Source organism: Protopterus annectens, chromosome 9.part0 (genome assembly GCF_019279795.1).
Source record: "Protopterus annectens isolate FY-2018-M chromosome 9.part0, PAN1.0, whole genome shotgun sequence".
Taxonomy (NCBI): Eukaryota; Metazoa; Chordata; order Ceratodontiformes; family Protopteridae; genus Protopterus; species Protopterus annectens.
In genome coordinates, this window is record NC_056743.1 from 1,678,804,364 (window position 1) to 1,678,809,802 (window position 5,439).

Consider the following 5,439-nt stretch of genomic DNA (forward strand, 5'->3'; position numbering starts at 1 on the left):
GATTTAACCTGTGCACCCCCCAACTGTGTCTCAGCTTGGCATTATCATCATCAGTGTCTGTTGAGACACTGACATCAGGTGTCAGAGTGCCCATCATCCCACTGCCATGCTCTCCTGTGATAAAAAGGGAGAACCACAGCAATATGTTAATGCCTGCACTACTATGTTGCAGTATGTACTCAAAAAGTACACTGCTGTCACTAATACACTCAGTACAGCTATACATACAACAGGCCTGAAAGGACACATTATGAGATACGTAGAAACTTATCTACAGTACTGACATAAATGTATTAGGCTTGCCATCTGCTAGAGGCCTGTATCTCTGTATTACTGACTGTCTTGAAACACATAAAGCAAGAAGTAATGGCAACAGCATCACATTTAATAGTAAAACAGGGGGTTATACATTTACAACTCTATATCTGCAATGCCTCAAATGTCAACATGAATGTGACTGACAACTACAAATTAAGATTATAACTATAGCAACGCTAAACCCACCCACCCAACAAACAAATGACACAGACATATACATTATTGAAGTTAGTGCACTGTGCCACACTATTCTAATTATCATCTAACAAAACATACCCAGAAGCTCCTGTTGGGATGCAGGAGTTGTAAACACATCAAGAGTATAATATGTTATGTATTGCTGTGAGCTGTCCTGAGAGGCAGTGATCACCAGGAATTCCTCAGTGGCAGTGATAGGGGGTTCTGCAGCAGGATATCCACCTGTGACTTGATTGTGTGCCAATGAAGCTGCATGCCAACATGCATCAGTTGCCATATCTGTTGTTCTGTGCTGGGCCTGCTCATATGTGTGATTGTGTCACCCAAAGGTGTTAATGTTCGCCACTAATTCATCCCAGAAGTCTGTACGCTCATCCGTATTGGTCCACCCCCTGGACGGCAGCATGTTGCCATAAGGCATCAATTATCAGATTATTCTCTGCATCTGTAAATGGGGGCCTATGATGAGCAGATATATTGTGTCCTACAAGACAAAAGAATGATAATACAAGAGGATCCCATAACTACAAATTAACTATTTAAAGATAAAGCATTAAAGAAAAGCTGTCGGTATCCCCCCTTAGATAAACATGAAAGAGTCTGTATATTTCAAAAAATAACAAGATGGAGGATGCAAAACAAGGAGACTAACAAGAGAATCATATCCGTTATCTGTGCCATAGCAGTAAGTATAATATGCTCACCTACCCAAAACAACAGTGCAATCTAGTTCATGCCCTAGCACTAACTCATCTTTGCCCCCCCCCAAAGAAAATGACAGTCTAAAGACCTATTGTGCTAACAAAACATCTTTGAAATGCTAAAAGTGCTATCAAAGGACCTGTCTATGTAACATGTGTACATATTTATAACACAGCATTCCCTTCTCAGGTATTCTCAAAGCTGTATACCTGTGAAATGGCTTGACAACCAAGGCCATGCCATCATTGCACTTCTAAGTAATGCATACAGATTAAAGTGTGAAAGCCATTACTTCACATTTATTTTTAACTACATGTCAGCATATGCATTATGTAGGTAACAAAATGGGAACATACCTGCTAGAGTGCAATTCTTCTCTGTAGACATATACTGTGAAGAAATACAGTTGTCTTAGTGAGTAGAAGAATCTACTAACTCTCCTCAACATCAGTTTGTCTAGCTACACATTTGCCCTTTTACAATGGAGTACATTATTAATGGAATACACCTGTCTTAGTCTGAGCTCCCAAGATGCTAATTACTTCATAAGCAGATGAAATGCATGCCAATCAACCAATCTTGTTAGGCTATTCAACAAGAAATAAAGCATCCATGCAGACTGTATGCTGTTTTTTTTCCCCTAGGGATGTCACAAAGTGGGGAGTATAGACACAGCATTTACAAGGCAAGTCCTGAACATGTACTTTAATGCATAATACTATTATGGCATGTACTTGTATTTCCTCACATGGTATAGAAATCAGGCAAAAGTTGGGAGATGTGTACAGAATGTCAAGTAACATGTGACAGCAGAGAGTTATTTCACTTGTATGTGTCCATCTGAAAGGAGTAGTCTTCAGCCATGCAAGATTCACGTTTTCATAATTCGCCAACATACTGGTGATCAATGCATGGTGTCAGTTTAGCATCATATGTTTGTAATGGAATATCTTTACAAAGAGAAGTTGTGTCATAATGTGACCTCAGCTTGGCCCACCCCCTCATAAGAACATTGTACCCTTGCATGTGCCATAACAGGCATTCACCTTTTGCTCCAACCACCAAAAGAGCAGTGTATGCTTTTTTGTGCCACCCAACCTGGCCTTCATTTGCTAATAGCTGCATATCATAATATTTGCAGTTAATATACATACAAAATGTAAGGTAAATGAGGTAGACTGGCTTTCACACTGCATATCTCTTGAATACTGGTCAGATAACTGCTGAATGGTCAAGCGACACAGATTGGTATAACTTCAAAAAACAGTCCTAACAGGTTGTGTGATCAATAATTGCAGTATACCCAAATATATTTCATATAATAAATATATAAATAACAACTGATGACTGGATATCAGTTAAAAGACATTGAGGAAGATTGTTGTGTGATGGATAAGTTAAAGTTGTTTGCTGCCAAGCTGTTTGTGAGGCCAACAGGGATAAGGCACCCATCCTGTTTTCTGAAGGTGAATCGGAGAAAGACCTCTGCAGACATACCTCCTGTGCAGTAACAAACTGTATTCACCCCCTTTTTTCTTCCACCTTGTGTCTTACTTTAGTGGTTGATGGGGGTTGAATTGTGGGGGTGCATTGTTTGCGTGATGCACCACTAAGCACCAACAGGTTTGGGTATGCTAATCAGTTTTGGGTGTAGAGCAACATTATGCAAAAATGGATGGCTGTACCACCTAGGTAACAGACCAGACCCAGACAGCTAAAAACAGAAACTTGGTGCTTTCTATTAATGTAATTGTGGATCATGCAAACCAGCTAAGCACCATTGCACTGAAGTTAACAGCAAGAACTTAACAATGAATACTAACGTAGGGGATTCTGTGCAACATAATCTGTGGCAGCAGGTGTTAAGTCTAGGTTTGAAATCTAGATGGTCCTGGATTTGAGTACAAAGTGTGCAGTCTTGTTTTACTGTTGTGACATTGCAGGATTTAGCAATGAACTGACACACAGAGAAAGGATTTCCCATCTTTCATGTGGCATTAGCTTTCAGTGCAGGACTAACATCCATTTAGTCCAGGGTTTGAATACAGTGTATTTTAATATTGTACCAATTCAAATTATAGTCACTCTCACTTATAGCAGGAGACCTAGTGTAGCTTATATAATATTTATATGACATACAGAGTTCAAGATGGCCGCCGAGCACTGAACACACACTTTCTGCTGCTCCTGTATCAACCAAATCTATCCGCTCAAAAAAACCTGCATCTGGCAACAAATTGAACAGGAAAGGAGTATTTCTTTTAAACTACACTTCATGGAAAAGACCTATAGCAACATTTTGCTCTAAAAAGTAAAATTTCATCATTTTTTCTGCAAGGGCTTACCTCTAGTGACTGGCTGAAGGCTGCAGCCGCATGGTGGCATCCTTTTCTCTGAAGGACTGAGCTCTGAGTTCTAAACAAGAAAAGTTAAAGGAGAATTCTTTAAGTCTCTCCCTTGTGGTCTAAACCTACACTTTAATCCACCCAGTGATGGCTAACCAACAAGAATCCATGGATGTTATAACTTCTAAAACCAAACTCTCTTCTCTAATGTCACCTGAAAAGGATGTAACAGCTAAGAGGCAGAGAATAAATAAATCAACACAGGATTCAAATAAAGGAGCTGCTAAATCTAAAGGTGAGTCTGTTCTCTCACTAGATGACCTTAAAACAGCATTACAGCCCTTGCATGAAGATTTCAAATTATTCTCAGACAAATTAAATTCATTTGGTTCTAATCTAGACCAAATTACATCCAGAATTAATCTTACTGACAAGAAAACTGAGGAGAATTCAAAGCAAATACAAGATTTACAAACCAAAGTAAATACAAATGACAAAATTATTAGTGACTTACAGCAAAAAATAATAGACTTAGAAGCACGCAGTAGGAGAAACAACATTCTAATACGTGGCATCCCAGAAAAGTTTGACCAAGTACAACTACCAGTCATACTAACTGAGATTTTTGAACACATTATTGAAAATAAAATCTTAGCTAAAGAAATTATTATTGAAAGAGCTCATAGAGCATTACAAAGATCACAAGATGAGGGTGTTCCTAGGCAGATTTATGCAAAGCTACTAAATGCTGCACATATTACCACACTCCTCATGGCTGCAAAAAAGAAAAGTAACATTTCATGGAGAGGTCACAGGATTACAATAGTACAGGATTTACCCCAGCCCATTAAGGCTCAAAGACAAGCTCTAGCTCCTTTTTGTGCTTTGTTAATCAAAAAAAAATTACGCTTATAGATGAAATACCCAGCCATCCTCTCCTTCAGCTATGGGGATCAGAAGTTCCTAATACACTCTGCAGATGAAGCCAAAAAAGTATTTATGCAATCTTTCAAGGAACTACCAGCTTAACTACTTATACTGTTAAAGCTAGTAAAATAATATAATCAAGATAATACAGTATATGCTTAAAAGCTATGAATTACTGTTAAGACTAACAAATAGTATAACCAAGATGAATACACCTACAAAAACCTATCTTTGCTGGCTTTCTAACACTGTTAACTGATTCTAACTTACCCTGTCACCTTCCAAGCTTATTTTTACCATCATCTGGATGTCCTGGCATTTTTTTTTTGTTTTTATTTTCCTTTCTAGCTCTTCAGTAATATGTTGGCCCATTTGTATCAGTGCACAAGGCTTCCTGTGGCCTGTTGAGGCCTTATTTAGAGCTCCCCGAGGGTTCCCTAAGCTCCCAGGGCCGTTTCAAAATTACATTACCCAGAATGCAACAGGAACACCGCCCGATGATGTCACGAGGTCGAAGATCACAACAGAAGAAGAAGCAGTGCATTTCTGGAAATGCTAATATCATGAATTAGAGCCTAGGGAAGAAGAAATGGATCTAAAACAACACTAGCTGGACACTTCAGGATGGGGGTAACTATAAAGGACTCTGGTCAGGGTAATTTAGCAGTCTACTCTTTTGTTTAAGTAATGAATATATTACAATATAGATTTTTTTCTAGCAATACAAGTACATCACTTTGTCAGAAGTCTTTCATAACAAACTGTATAGTAGCTGCCATCTGCTGGTCATGTTGCAAAATTACAATGCCATACTTCAGACATGATTTTCTGTGCCTTTCAGTTTTTCAGAAACAATATTTTATGTGTTCACATTTAGTTTTATATTTAGTATTTAGGTGTGTGTTTGAGTGATATAAACTCAGACTCTGTGAGTAAAATAAAAAGCCTA

At 38.4% G+C, this 5,439-nt stretch overlaps 1 long non-coding RNA gene across 1 annotated transcript; it reads right to left on the reverse strand.

Moving 5' to 3' along the window:
• Positions 1-1,574: 1,574 nt before the first annotated feature.
• On the reverse strand, positions 1,575-4,909 carry LOC122812217. Its single transcript, XR_006366371.1, has 3 exons — positions 4,761-4,909; positions 3,564-3,633; positions 1,575-1,608 (listed from the first exon to the last, which is right to left on the reverse strand). It is a non-coding gene; the product is annotated as an uncharacterized LOC122812217 (long non-coding RNA).
• Between the last annotated feature and the right edge of the window lie 530 nt (positions 4,910-5,439).